Here is a 16,517-nt window from a genome sequence, read left to right on the forward strand (position 1 = left end):
CGTTTCTTCCTCTGCTCTGAGGCCCAGACTTGACGTATCTTTTTGCTGCGAAGCCCAGACTCTCCTACAACCACGTCTCAGCGACAATGGGTGAACTTTCGGGGAAGTCGGCGGGGGTAAGATACTTGTAGACTTGCAAACTTGCGATGCAATTTAGCTTTTTATAGCATGAATTCTTTGTGGAATCCGTATGGGGACATCCATGAATACGTATTGTAGTAGTTTTCCTACCCGGATTCGATCCAAAATGGATACGGCACACGGCGCTGGAGAAAAGGGAGCGAGAGGCGGCGGCGGCGCACGCAATGCGTCGTACGTCCTATCCTCGACCGAGAGTAAGTTTTGGCAACATACGGGCCAGAGGCTCTGGCAACCAAAAATTAGTAATAAGGGCCGACGAGCTTTTATTATTTTTGGTTTCCTTTACACGTATGGGTCGGGCGGCCGGTTCGCTTACTTTTAGTTTCCTTTACACACGTACGTTTCTGGTTTCCTATGTTCGTTAAACCGAACCAAACCCAAGACATACCGTACATCAATACAAAAAACTCAAAACGGGACAAACTAAGCGGAACCAAACCAAAAATATCAAGTCCCTTTAATAGTAGGCATAGATACCTTTCGGTCTAACGAGCGTCTCGTATCTACATGCATTCATGCATAACATAACATAACCGCCATAACATCAAGCTGCGGCTGTCGGACGCGCTGGAGCTGTGGTTGTAGGGGTCGCCGGAGATGCTACAACGAGGCGCCGGCCGTTGACGGGGCGCTGTTGTGGACTTCTAGCTCTTTTGGCTCCGGCGGGAGCGGTGAGATGGGGGCGGGCCATCATCGGAGAGGCGGTCGCCACCACGGCGGCCTTTGCCGCGGTTGGAGCTCGAGCTTCCACACGCAGTAACAAAAGCCGTCGGCTGGTTCTCCGTAATGACGCCTCCAAGGAGGAAGTGATGTCAAGGACACACCACGTTATCCGAACTGGCCAGACCGGTCATAGGTTTTCACTCGGAAGCTACGAAACAAGGCTGTTAGGGTGCTCACTCTTTGTCAGACCTTTCGGACCTCGCCTCCTTCTAGCCAACCTCGCCACTGGCCCTTCCGACCATCCCATCTCCCGTTTATTTGCATATATTCTGCAGGGGACAAAGAGGAAACGAAAACAATGTGGAGTGGCCGTGATGTAGTTTAGTCAAACACTCAAACTTGGGTGGAGGTGATGTTTATACGAACAATGTGTTGAGAGACTTGAGGCTGTGACGAACACATCACATGCCAAATTATAGTAGGTACTGGTAGGCAATCTAAATGTGAGGAACACGTCACATGCCAAATTAATCAACACGTCTAACTAATATGGGAGAAAGAAAATGCGACGAAGCACTGCTGTCCCCTGCATACAAGAGTTCACACCAGGTTATGTACACCTGACACCCAGGAATAACCATCAATTGGTTAAGGCATCTCTCGCTTGAGCAGAAGAAACAACTCCATGGACCATGGTACCCAGCCGCCTATTCATCCTGGCCGTCGCCATGGTCGTTACTGGCGGAACACTTGTCGACCAGCTCGACGTAGCCCCTGGCGCACCATTGGTGATGGAGGCGGGCACGAAAGTGCTGGTAATCCTCGCTGCCAAAATTTTGCTCGAGGACAAGGAGTTGCCTCACGAGGTTGTCGGGAAGTCGGCGCCTGCCACCACGGCTGCCGCTGGAGCGGCCCCCCTTCTTATCGGCGGTGGTCGTGATCCCCGTGGACTACGTCCCCAGTGTGGCGGCCTTGGTCTCCATCGATCAACACACGAACCAAGCCCTAGGCTAGCTTGCCTCAGGACCCAGCTGCTTTTATTCTTATCCCAGAGATTCGGAATCATAGTAGTCCACCTCTGTGGACCGGGCTCCCACTGGGCCAGGCTCCTCTCTATTTCTTCCAAACGGCAACTTTTGTTTCCAAAAAAACGCATGCGTGTAGGGAGTTATTATCCTACGAAAAGGAGTTAATATTTTGTAACTCCCTACCTGGATAAATAAAACAAGAAACTTGTAAACTTTATTTAACACAATACATATGCTAGCACTCATATATACGGCTATGCATTAGTTCTGGTTTGTGTTGAACCTTTAGTACCGGTTCGTGTCACAAACCGGTACTAAAGGGGTGGTGGCAGGCTGGCGTCAGGGCGGGGCCCCACGAGTCCCTTTAGTCCTGGTTTGTGACACGAACCGGGACTAAAGGTCTAACATATAGTGCCGGTTTGTGTCACAAACCGGAACAAAATGGGTCTAACTTTTAGTCCCGGTTGGAGACACAAACCGGGACTAAAGGACAATTTTTAAACTCTACCCCCCCTCCCACCGTGTATCGCCATTTCAGTTTTGTAAAAAATAAAAGAAAATGATAAAAACTTCAAAAATTAAAATCTTCGAGATGTAGTTATGTTACTACATCTACTACTTAGGAAAATTTAAAAACTTAAATTTGGACATGTTTTGCAAAAAAGTGTTATGAAAAAGTAAAACGGCCATACCTTTTGCATACGATGTAGAAAAAACCCGTATAATATATTTAAAAAATCATCACTAAAATCCGCATCCGATGGAGATTGCCTACAGCCCGTTTGCAAATTTTTAGAATCCTCAAATTCTAAAAGGAAAAAAAGATATGCTCAAATTTCAATTTTTTTAATTTTAGTTAAATCTGGTCAAATTATGGTCAAACTAAATATTCAAGAAATATTAGTGTTAATAAATAGTTATTTTAGTTTTTTGACTTTTGGTCAAATTGTGGTCAAACTATGGTCAAATTGTGGTCAAACTATGGTCAAATCTGGTCAAACTGTGGTCAAACTATGATAAAACTTCTTATTCAAGAAATATTTCTGTTACTAAATAATAATTATTTTTTAGAATAATAGTTTCAAACTCAGACGGTGAAACATGTGACTTCATGCTCAAGCTAAATTCCTGAGGGTTAATAGGATTGACAGCTTACTATTGTTAGGTAAACAACAAGTGTACACTTGGAAATTTGGGGGAATAGAACTCAGAAGTTAAGCATGCTCAGGCTGGAGTAGTGAGAGAATGGGTGACCGACCGGGAAGTTAGACGATTTGAAATGATGAAGGGTGATTAGAGCAATGATGAGCGGTGATTAGAGACTAAATCGTCAAATAATTTAGAAAATTGAAAATCAGAAGAATTTTTTTTAAAAAAAGTTCTGCACTTGTGTTATCCTAAGAAAAGGAATTAATATTTTGTAACCCCTACGTGGATAAATAAAACAAGAAACTTGTAAACTTCATTTAACACAGTACATACTCAAATAGTTACCCCTATGAACGCGCGCACACACACCCTACCCCTATGAGCACCTTGGAGAAACTGAGCCAGCATATCATCTTGAGATTTTATGAAGTCACCGTAGGCGCCTCGCAGTCGACGAGAACGTCTTCTCCCACTGAATACGCATCGTCGGATGTTCTGAAATAAATACAAGATAAATGCGAGCATAAGAACTTGAACTATGGTGGGCATAGGATGCGGCTGTCCACCAAACTATTAAACCACAGGTTGATCCACAAGAAACGTGTAACCTTAACAACATGCAATCAGTAAAATAAAGAGGTTTAGCATGTATGTATGACTAAATCAATAATTTTTTGAGGGAATGACGATGAAATAATATTAATAGTCTGATGCCGTGGCCTGTGAATCCGGCCATGTGGCGCTACAAGTTTCTCTTCAAGAAGCACCTTGAGGAGTGCTTTGACAAGTATCTCAGCTCGAGGATGTGGAGGCTAGTAAGGCCAAGATCATGGCAGGCGCATTCATGTCGGACGAGATCGCCCGTGGCTGCCTACCATGAGAACGACAAAGTGTCTGACCTGCTATCATGCCGCATGGTGGACGACCTCCACTCCAAAGGTTCGCTTCGCAACTGCATCTCGGTCAGAGACATGTCGGGAGCTTCAATGACACCCGCATGGACGTCTGCATCATATAAGGACTTGTACTATCACTAGTATAAAATGGGGCAATGGTTCAGGCCGGGTCAGCCCATTAGTCCCGGTCCAGGCCGGGCCACGTGGGCCATTGGTCCCGATTCGTCTGGACCTTTTGGTCCCGGTTGGTGGGACGAACCGGGACCAATATGCCTTGCTTCTGGCCCACCACCATTGTTCTCGGTTGGTGGCCTGAACCGGGACCAAAGGCTTCCCTTTAGTCCCGGTTCAAGCCACGAACCGGGACCAATTAATTGCGTATATATACCCCTCACCCGCGAGCAGAGCACTCTCACTGCTCTATTTTTCGTAGCCGGCGAGGAGAGAGCTTTGTGGTGCTCTAGCTCACCTCCTATGCACACGAGGTGTTCGATGGAATGCTCGAGCCACACTACTTAAGCTTTCTCCTCTGCAAGCTCGATCTCCAAGCTCGATTTTCCTCAATATTTGTCTAGGTTTAGCGGTCCGTCACGTCCCGTCCCCGTCGTCACCGCCATCGATCCCCGCGCCGATCTCGTCGCCGGCACCACCGTGGTGAGCCTCTTGTTCTTATCTTCTTTCTGAAAGAAAAAAATTTCTTACTTGTATGTTTATATAGATACTTGTATAATTTTCTTACTTTTATTATTGCATCTTATATAGTGCGATGGTTTTGGTATCCGCCCCCGTCGGCCCTCGTCCTGTCTATGATTCGGATATGGTATATATTATCTTTTCATAACTATTGGTTCATCTATTGTTTATAACAATTATGCCGACCAACATGACATAGATTTTATTTATCTAGGAGGTTGTTGAATCGGAAATTCCAACCGACCCTATTGTCGAGAGGTTAAATTTAGTTGAAGAAGAAAACAATTTCTTGAAGGAAAAAATTAGAAAAATTGAGGAGAAGAAGATGATATTGGAGTTGCATGTTGCGGATGTCGTGGATGATCACAAAATCAAGATGGATGCAATGCGCTTGAAGATTAGAAAGATTAGAAAATATGCCATTCATACCGAGGCTTGGTATCATTATGCCGTTGGATCAGTTGTTACATTGGTTGCGATTATAATCGCATTTTTTTTCGCATTGAAATGTTTTACATAGTTTCAATGTATGGTTTAATTAATTTAGATGCTCTGCAGAGCTTTATCTTGTTAGATGAGAACTATGTATGTACTTTGGTTTTAATGTGATGATGAACTTCTATTAATTTGGTCACTTAATTATCTCACTAGTAGAAAAGGGGGCAATGGTCCAGGCCGGGTCAGCCCATTAGTCCCGGTTCAATCCAGAACCGGGACCAATGGGGGCATTGGACCCGGTTCGTGAGCCCCGGGGGCCGGCCGGGCCACGTGGGCCATTGGTCCCGGTTCGTCTGGACCTTTTGGTCCCGATTGGTGGAACGAACCGGGACCAATGTGCCTTGCTCCTGGCCCACCATAATTGGTCCCGGTTGGGGGAATGAACCGGGACCAAAGGCTTCCCTTTAGTCCCGGTTCAAGCCACGAACCGAGACCAATTAATTGCCTATATATACCCCGCGAGCAGAGCACTCTCACTGCTCTGTTTTTCATGGCCGGCGAGGAGAGAGCTTTGTGGTGCTCTAGCTCACCTCCTATGTACACAAGGTGTTCGATGGAATGCCCGAGCCACACTACTTAAGCTTTCTCCTCTCCAAGCTCCACCTCCAAGCTCCATTCTTCTCAATATTTGTCTAGGTTTAGCGGTCCGTCACGTCCCGTCCCCGTCTTCACCGCCGTCGATCGCCTGCGCCGATCTCGTCGCCGGCACCACCGTGGTGAGCCTCTTGTTCTTATCTTCTTTCTGAAAGGAAAAAAAACTCTTACTTGTATGTTTATATAAATACTTGTATAATTTTCTTACTTTTATTATTGCATCTTATATAGTGCGATGGTTTTGGTATCCGCCCCCGCCGGCCCTCGTCCTGTCTATGATTCAGATGTGGTACATATTATCTTTTCATAACTATTGGTTCATTTATTGTTTATGACAATTATGCCGACCAACGTGACATAGATTTTATTTATCTAGGAGGTTGTTGAACCGGAAATTCCAACCGACCCTATTGTCGAGAGGTTAAATTTAGTTGAAGGAAAAAATTAGAAAAATTGAAGAGGAGAAGATGATATTGGAGTTGCATGTTGAAGAGGAGAAGATGATATTGGAGCTTTACCCGATGCATCGTTTCGGCGCCACCACCACCCGTCCTGCCGCCCTCGCCGCTATCGTCGTTCTTTGGCACGCCAGCCTCGGTCATCCCAACTCCACTGTTCTTCATCAGATTCTTCAGAGTTTTCATTCTCATGTAATAAGGTTGACAACCACTCTTGTGAGGCTTGCCGTCTTGGCAAGCATGTTCGTCTCCCCTTTAGCAAGTCTACAAACATTTCCACTTTTCCGTTTCAGTTATTGCGTAGTGATGTTTGGACGCCCCCGGTTATGAGCAACACGAGTTATCTACACTATTTGGTGATATTGGATGATTTTCCCATTATGTGTGGACATTCCCTCTCCGTCACAAGTCTGACACTCTCGCCACACTCACAACTTTTTATTCATATGTCACCACACAGTTTGGTCGTCCTACTTGCCTTGCTAATTGACAACGGAAACAAGTTTGACAACGTTGCCGTCCGCAATCTCCTTGCGTCCGACGGTACTATCTTTAGGCTCACTTGCCCCTAAACTTCACAGCAGAATGGCCGTGCCAAGCGCGTCATCCACACTCCTAATGACTGTGTCCGCACATTGCTCTTCCACTCCAACGTGCCTCCTCGGTTCTGGCCGGACGCCCTTGCGACTGCCAGCCTTCTTATTAACAATCTACCGTGTCGTCCATGCTGGAACTACTGTCCACACCAGCTCCTCTTCGGTGCCGCTCCATCTTATGATGGTCTTCGCATTTTCGGGTGTCTCTGCTATCCTAGTACCACGTCGACCACTCCTCATAGACTCGCTCCCCAGTCGGTTCGTCGCATCTTCCTTGGTTATCCTCCCAACACCAAAGGTTGCTGATGCTATGATCCAGTGTCCCATCCCGTTTTCACTTCGCGGCATGTGTACTTTGATGAGCTGGTATTCCCGTTTCAATAGGTACCGTACTCCTCGGCGTCTCTGGCGGCGCGGCTCGCCCCTGCCACCACCTCCGGCGAGTGGCCATGCCAAGCACCGAGTTCGGCTCTGCCCGCGCTTCCAGCGCCGGCCGCCCCCTCCCGCGGCGCTTCGGGTGTGGCTTCCCCTTCGGGCGCCCCCGCCGCCGCGGCCTCTGGCGCCTTGATACATCTCCAACGTATCTATCATTTTTGATTATTCCATGCTGCTTTATTATCAATCTTGGATGTATTATAATCATTATATAGTCATTTTATATCATTTTTGGTACTAACCTATTAACATAGTGCCAAGTGTCAGTTGCTGTTTTCTGCATGTTTTTTACATCGTATGAAATCAATATCAGAATGAGTCCAAACGCCATGCCAATTTACGATGATTTTTATGGGCCAGAAGGAACACAACGGGCCCTGGTTGCACCTAGGGGGAGTCCCGAGGTGGGGACAACCCACCAGGGCGCGCCAGGAGGCCCAGGCGCGCCCAAGTGGGTTGTGCCCACCTCGGGTGCCCCATCGACCGACTCTTTGCTCTTTAAATACTCCAATATTCCAGAAACCCTAGGGGAGTGGACGAAATTTTCATCCAGCTGCTGCAGATTCCAGAACCACGAGAACCAATCTTGACACCATCAGGGAGGGGTTCCCACTTCCATTGGTGCCTCTCCGATCATGCGTGAGTAGTTCTTTGTAGACTTTCGGGTCCATAGTTAGTAGCTAGATGGCTTCCTCTCTCTCTCTTGATTATAAATACAAAGGTCTCTTGGAGATCCATATGACGATGTAAGTCTTTTGGCGGTTTATTTGTTGGGATCTGATGAACTCCGAGTTTATGATTAGTTATATCTTTTTATATCCATGAAAGTTATTTGAGTTCTTTGATCTCTTATATGCGTGATCTCTTATAGCCTCGTATTTCTTCTCTGATATTTGGGTTTTTCTTTGGCCAACTTGATCTATCTATCTTGCAATGGGAAGAGGTGCCCGGTAGTGGGTTCGATCTTATGGTGTTTGATCCCAGTGACAGAAAGGGAACCGACACGTATGTATCTTTGCTACTAAGGATAAAAATATGGGATCCATATGGGCCGCAATAGATAAACGGATCTTGTCTACATCATGTCATCGTTCTTATTGCATTACTCCATTTACTCATGAACTTAATACACTAGATGCATGCTGGATAACGGTCGATGTGTGGAGTAATAGTAGTAGATGTAGCCAGAAGTCGGTCTACTAATCTTGGACGTGATGCCTATGTAATGATCATTGCCTGGATATCGTCATTATTGTTTGAAGTTCTATAAATTTCCCTACAGTAAGTTGTTCACCCACCGTTTGCTATTTTTCTCGAGAGAAGCCACTATTGAAACATACGCCCCTCGGGTCTTCTGTCTCATATATTTGCCTTGCGATATACTTTTTTCTTGCGTTTATTTTCAGGTCTATTAAACCAAAAAAATACAAAAATACAAAAATACCTTTAACACATCGGGTTGCGAGGTGCCGTACCCTGAAAGGGATTGACAACCCCTTTAACACATCGGTTTGCGAGGTGTTGTTCTTTAGGTGCAGGGGCTGTTTACGTTGTGTTGCTTGGTTCTCCTACTAGTTCTATAACCTTGGTTTCATATCCGAGGGAAACATCTACCACCGCTGTGTAGCATCATCCCTTCCTCTTTAGGGAAATACAGACGTAGCTTCAAGCGACATCAAAAGGAATTTCTGGCGCCGTAGCCGGGGAGGATCTTCAACATAACCAGGGTCCTGATCACAAATCTCATCTCCTTCCCATTTACATTATTTTCCTCTCGTTTTCGTCTCCCCCACTTAACAAAAAATTGATGTTTTACTCGCCTCTCTTTTTCCGTTTGCCGTTTTCTTGCCGGATATATTTTTGAGTGCAATCTTGTTGTGTGGTCATCATGACTCAAGAGAACACCAAACTATGTGACTTCTCAAATACCAACAACAATGATTTATTGAGACTCCGCTTGCTCCTCCCGCCACTAGTGTAGAGACTTGTGATATTAATACTGCTTTGCTGAATATTGTTATGAAATACCAATTTTCCGGTACTCCTAATGAGGATGACGCATCCCATCTTAATACCTTCATGGAATTATGCGATATGCAAAAGAAAAAAGATGTGGACAATGATGTGGTCAAGATTAAATTATTTCTGTTTTCCTTGTGTGATTCCTCAAAAATTTGGTTCCCTTCTTTGCCTCGCAATAGTATTCATTCTTGGAATAAGTGCAAAGATGCTTTTATCAGTAAGTATTTTCCTCCCGCAAAAATTATTTCCCTTAGAACCCAGATCATGAATTTCAAGCAACTTGAACATGAGCATGTTGCACAATCTTGGGAAAGGATGAAAATGATGCTAAGGCCCAACTCATGGGTTAAATCTTTGGATGATCATACAAAAAATTTATGTGCGGTTTAATTTATTTTTGCTTTTTCTTTCTGTTCTTGAGTGTTAGCACAATTATGCTACAGTTATGATTGTGTTTTTTATGTTTTAATTAGTGTTTGTGCCAAGTAAAGTCTTTAGGATCTTCCGGGGTGATAGTTGTTTGATCTTGCTGAAAAAGAAAGAAACTTTATGCTCACGAAAATAATTATCATGAATCACAGAAAAGAGCTTTTGCCCTGATTCTTGTTGAAGAATATTAATATACAAATTACGCTCGTCTTCCTAATTTGGTATGATTTTTGGAGTGACAGAAGTATTCCAAAGTTCCAGATTACTACACACTGTTCTGTTTTGACAGATTCTGTTTTCTTTGTGTTGTGTGCTTATTTTGATGGCTCTATGGTTTTCTTTGATGAGTTTTTGCCATAGAAAAGTTGGAATACAGTAGCACTAGTAGAAAAAGGGCCTATTGTCCTAGTTGGTAAGGGCCTTTAGTCCCGGTTGGTGAACCGGGACTAAAGGGTCGGTACTAATGCCTCCCCCCTTTAGTCCCGGTTCAATCCAGAACCGGGACTAAAGGCCGCGGCCACGTGGAACCTTTAACAATCCACCTTTAGTCCCGGTTTGTAACACCAACCGGGACTAATGGAAATTTTATGATTTTTTTCTGAAATTTTTTTTGAAATTTTTTTTTGAAATTTTTTATTTTCAAATTTCTGAATTATTTTAACCCCTCATTAGTGAATCTCTAATCAGCACCCCTCATCACTGCTCAATTTATCCACTTCTCTAATCACCCTCATCATTCCAAATCACCTAACTTCTTGAACGGTCACCCATCCTCCCACTCACCCAGCCTGAGCACGCTTAACTTCCGGGTTCTATTCTCCCTCGTTTCCAAGTCTGCACTTGTTGTTTTCCTGACAATAGTAAGATGTTAATCCTATTAACCCTCAGGAATTTTGCTTGAGCATGAATTGACACATTTCACTGTTTGAGTTTCAAACTATTGTTTTCAAAAACAATAATTATTTAGAAAACAATAGTTATTTTGAATAATTAGTTTGACCAGGGTTTGACCATAGTTTGACCACAGTTTGACTATAGTTTGACCAGATTTGACCAAAATTCAAAATAACTAAACAAATTAGTTATTAACACTAATATTCTAGAATAATTAGTTTGACCATGGTTTGACCATGGTTTGACCACAGTTTGTCATTTTTCCGATTTTTTCCACTCTAGATATTAAAAGCCCCGTAACTTTTTTTCTGTTAGGTTTTTGAGGATTTTGAAAATGTTTAACGGGGTTCCCCCCGTTAAATTTGGATGTAACTTTTCGAGTAGATGATTTTTCATATAAAAAACTTTTTCATCCGAGTTAGTATGCAAAAGTTATGCTCATATTTACAAATTCCAGAGAGATTTTGCAAATAAAGTCGAAATTCATATTTGCAAATTTCCCCAACAACTAGACCACATATCACATGGGAAACTTATTTTCTTTTATTTTTTTGACATTTCCATCATTTTCTTTTATTTTTTTTAAATTGAAAAGGCGATCCACAGGGGGGGGGTAGAGTTTGAAAATGGGACCTTTAGTCCCGGTTCGTGCCACGAACCGGTACTAAAGGTCTCAACCCCATTAGTCCCGGTTCGTGCCTCAAACCGGGACTAAAGGTCTACGCTTTAGTCCCGGTTTGAGGCATGAACCGGGACTAATGGGCAGCGCACCCTTTAGTCCCGGTTTGAGGCACAAACCGGTACTAAAGGGCACAGGTGAACCGGGACTAATGCCTTAGCCGCACGAACCGGGATAAATGCTCGCATTAGTCCCGGTTCTGGATTGAACCGGGACTAATGGGCTAAACAGGCCTGGACGAAAGCCCTGTTTTCTACTAGTGTAGATATAATACAAAAAAATAAGAATTGGTTTGACACAACACTTATAGTAGTGGTTTGCTTTCTTTTACTAACGGATCTCACAAGGATTTTGTTGAGTTTTGTGTGATTGAAGTTTTCAAGTTTTGGGTTATCTTACAATGGATGAAAGAAGGATAAAAGAGCCTAAGCTTGGGGATGCCCCGACATCCCAAGCTATTATCCAAGAATGAGCAACCAACTAAGCTTGGGGATGCCCCCGAGTGCCATCCCCTCCTTCTTCTAATGACCATCGGTATTTTACTCGAGACTATATTTTTATTCATCACATGATATGTGTTTTCCTTGGAAAGTCTGTTATGATATGTGTCTTTGCTTGTTTTATTTTGTGTTTTAAGTCAACAATCCTTGCTGGGCACACCCATTTGAGAGAGCCAAAATTATGCCATGACTTGTCAGAATTGCTCTCTATGCTTTAGTTAGATTTTTATGAGCAATGGACTTGCTCTAGTGCTTCACTTATATCTTTTTAGCACGGTGTGCTTAGTATTTTTGAAGAAATTATCCCTTGCTTCACTTAAATTATTTTGAGAGAAAGAAAATATGTTATGCTCATGATCATCACTTTTATTTGTTTGAGCTTATGAAAATCAACACATGAAAATTAGTCGCAAAGTGATAGATATCGAAGGAGGATAAAGAAATAAAAAAATATGTCATGAAGATCATTGGAAAAAATAAACTTGATTCTTAGTAATAATTTTGAGATATGATGATGTGATATGTGAGTCATGTTGGTGACTAATTGTGCTCTAGTAAGAATATTGGTGTTAACGTTTGTGATTCCCTATGCATGCACGAAAGTCAATAATCATGAAATGAAAATTATATCCTACTTGGTGCACTATTCGTTGTAAATTATGCTTAATGCTTTCTTATGAGATTATTCGTTTCTTGGTTGGTCGCTTCTCAATCTTTTTGCTCGCCTTCATTTTGCACCAAGTATAACCTCTACTTGTGCATCCAAAATCCTTTAAACCAGTTTTGCCACATGAGTCGACTATATCTACCTATATGCGGTATTAGTTTGCCGTTCTAAGCAAATTTGCATGTGCCATCTCTAGTTTCAAAATGAACTTCTCTTTTGTGTGTTTGTTTCGCTCGCGGAACGGTAACGGGTAGCTTACATTTTCCATGCTAGATGTGTTATTCTCACGATGAGTGTTTATTCACTTGGCATTGCACAAGAGTAGGGCCAAGGTTTTAGCGATGCCCTGTCCCCAAATGCAAAAATGAATTTACTTTATGTTGTCAAATAATAAATTCCTTGGAGAGTGTTGGTATGGAGGGCACCCGTGGATACGACTAGCCATGGAAAGTGAAATTTATGGTGGAAAAAGGAATAAACTTTATTTTCTATTTTGGAACCGCCTATGATATATCTAGCATGGAAAGTGTTGGGATGCTCCAAGTCGTTTTCGTTGGTGGGATGGATACACCTCCCAAAATGTTTTTCTCTCCATTTTTTCGCTTTGAGCGCTGGCACCTCTACAAATCCCTACTTCCCTCCGCGAAGGGCCTTTCTTTTACTTTATGCATTATTTTATTTTTTGAATTGAGTCTCCATCCTCTCTTATAAAAGCACAAACTAGGGGACAATATGATCGTACTTAAGTATTGGGTGTAGCTAATATTCGAGTGTGTTTCATGAATGGATCAATGTTTGAGCATGATGGGCTAGGGATAAGTTTTTTAGCATTGATATTTTGAAAGACATGGTTGCTTGTTGATATGCTTGAGTATCTAAATTATTATGTCAAAACTAGACTATTTCTTTGAATAACATAAAAGTCCAAATGTCCATGCTATGAAGAAAAGAATATGATATGACATGATAAACATCACTCCACATCAAAAATTCTGTTTTATCACTTACCTACTCGAGGACGAGCAGGAGTTAAGCTTGGGGATGCTGATACGTCTCAAACGTATTTATAATTTTTGATTATTCCAGGTTGTTTCATTATCAATCTTGGATGTTTTATAATCAGTATATAGTCATTTTATATCATTTTTTGGTTGACATAGTGCCATGTGCCAGTTGTTGTTTTCTACATGGTTTTTACATCGCAGGAAATCAACATCAGACCTTCGGGTCCGTAGTTAGTAGCTAGATGGCTTCCTCTCTCTCTCTCTCTTGATTATCAATACAATGGTCTCTTGGAGATCCATATGATGTAAGTCTTTTGGCGGTGTGTTTGTTGGGATCTGATGAACTTCAAGTTTATGATCAATTATATCTTTTTATATCCATGAAAGTTATTTGCGTTCTTTGATCTCTTATATGTGTGATCTCTTATAGCTTCGTATTTCTTCTCCGATATTTGGGTTTTGTTTGGCCAACTTGATCTATTTATCTTGCAATGGGAAGAGGTTCCCGGTAGTGGGTTCGATCTTATGGTGCTTGATCCTAGTGACAGAAAGGGAACCGACACGTATGTATCGTTGCTACCAAGGATAAAAAGACGGGATCCATAGCTGCCGCAATAGATAAACGGATCTTGTCTACATCATGTCATCGTTCTTATTGCATTACTTCATTTTCTCATGAACTTAATACACTAGATGCATGTTGGATACATTCGATGTGTGGAGTAATAGTAGTAGATGCAGACAGAAGTCGGTCTACTAATCCTGGACGTGATACCTATGTAATGATCATTTCCTAGATATCATCATGATTATTTGAAGTTCTATCAATCGCCCAAGAGTAATTTTTTCACCCACCATTTGCTATTTTTCTCGAGAGAAGCCACTAGTGAAACCTACGCCCCCGGGTCTTCTTTCTCATATATTTGTCTTGCGATCTACTTTTTCATTGCGTTTATTTTCAGATCTATTAAACCAAAAAAACACAAAAATACCTTGTTGCAATTTATTTGTTCCGCGATCTATCTATCCCATCTACAAATTTACCTCACGTCCTTTGCCTATCTTGAGGCACCGTACCCCAAAATGGATTGACAACCCCTTTAACACGCCGGGTTGCGAAGTGTTGTTCTTTGTGTGCAGAGACTGTTTACATTGTGTTGCTTGTTTCTCCTACTGGTTCGATAACCTTGGTTTCATATCTCAGGGAAATACCTACCACCGCTGTGCTGCATCATCCCTTCCTCTTTGGGGAAATACCGATGTAGCTACAAGCAACACCACGCCTCCCCGGGTGCCCGTACCGCTGAGGACTCCTCGGGTGCCCCCGTCGCTAAGGCCCCCTTGGGCGCCCCCGTCGTTGCGGCCCCCTCGGCTGCCCCCGTCGCCACAGCCCATTTGGCCGTTCCCGCCGCCGCTGCCTCTAGTGCCATCGCGAGTGACCCCTTGGAGCCTCCGGAGACCGGCTCTACTTCCTCCTCACCGGTCCCCCTCTCGGCTCCGCCAACTACGGCCGCACCTCTCACCGGCGTGGTCACTCGAGCTCGGACTGGGACGTTTCGTCCTAGCAAGCGCTACACCTCCGACGAGTACGCGTGTGTTGCGTCTACCTCGGCCCCGTCCCTGCTCCCCACCTCCGCCCGCGCAGCCCTTCGGGATCCGAACTGGCTTGTTGCGATGCATGAGGAGTTCGACGGCCTGTAGCACAACTGTACATGGCAGCTTGTCCCGTGGCCTCCCCGTGCCAATGTCATAACTGGCAAGTGGGTCTTCCGCCACAAGACTCGCCCTGACTATTCTCTTTAGAGCTACAAGGCGCATTGGGTGGTCCCCGACTTCCGCCAGCACGCAAGCGTGGACTTCACCGACACGTTCGCCCCGGTTGTCAAACCGGGCAGAATTCGCACTGTCCTCCAGCTTGCTGTCTCTCGCGCCTCCCCAGTTCAGCAGCTCGATGCGTCCAATGCTTTCTTGCATGGCCATCTCGACGAGCATGTGTTTTGTCAGCAGCCTGCCTTCAGCAGGGCTTCCTTCAGCAGCAGGGGTTCCGGTCCACACGGTGCGATGCCTCCCTGTTTGTTTATCACCAGGGCGCCACCACCGTGTACCTCCTCCTATACGTCGACGACATCATCCTGACTGCATCCTTGCCAGCGCTACTTTAGCACGTCACAGCTCGCCTCCGCACCGAGTTCGCCCTAAAGGACATGGGGGCTCTCCACTACTTCCTCGGCATCGAGGGCGTCCGCCGTGCCACTGGTTTCTTCCTGCACCAGCAGAAGTATGCCTACGATCTTCCGGAGAGAGCCGGCATGCTTAACTGCCAGCCTACTACCACACCTGTCGTTACGAAGGCTAAGGTGTCCGCCGTCGAGGGCTCCCCGGCGTCCAATGCTCCCTTCTACCGCTCCATTGTCGGTGCTCTTCAGTACCTTACACTGACGTCAGAATATTCAGTATGTTGTCCACCAGGTGTGCCTCCACATGCATGCTCCTGTGACACTCATTTGGCTCTAGTGAAACATATTCTTTGGTATATACGTGGCACCACAACTATGGGGCTCACCCTGACGGCATCGCCTGACACCAGCCTTGTCGCCTACTCCGACGCCGACTGGGTTGGGTGTCCTAACACTCGGCGCTCCACTTTCGGATATTGCGTCTACCTCGGGGCCTCTCTGATTTCATGGTTGTCTAAACGACAACCCACGGTCTCACGATCGAGCGCCGAGCCAAACCAAACCTGATATCTTTGTATTTCTCTTCGAATTATCGGTTTGGTCCAGGAATCGTGCGGCCAAAATAAATGCTAATCAACGGTTTGCTAGACGGCTCGTTTTTCCATAAGATCAGCCGGCTGATGCCTAGCAGCAACCTTAGTAAATATAAGATTTCTTGAATGTAAAAATTCTGAATGCTTGAGTTTCAATGTTTGAAGTAGATTTTCTCAAACTTTTGAATCCCAAATGTTGGGTGCAGATTTGCCTTGATGTTTTGAACATGAATTTCTGAATGTTGCCAAAAATGGAGAACAATCAATGTTTGACTTTTTCTGAATGGAAACGTTTTACCTGAAAATTAACATGTCAGTAGTACTTCCTCCGCTCCATACTGTAGCGCATATAGATTTTTTGAAAAACAAACTTTGCATACGTTGACCAAATTCATAAAAAA

Source organism: Triticum aestivum, chromosome 3B (assembly GCF_018294505.1).
Source record: "Triticum aestivum cultivar Chinese Spring chromosome 3B, IWGSC CS RefSeq v2.1, whole genome shotgun sequence".
NCBI lineage: Eukaryota > Viridiplantae > Streptophyta > Magnoliopsida > Poales > Poaceae > Triticum > Triticum aestivum.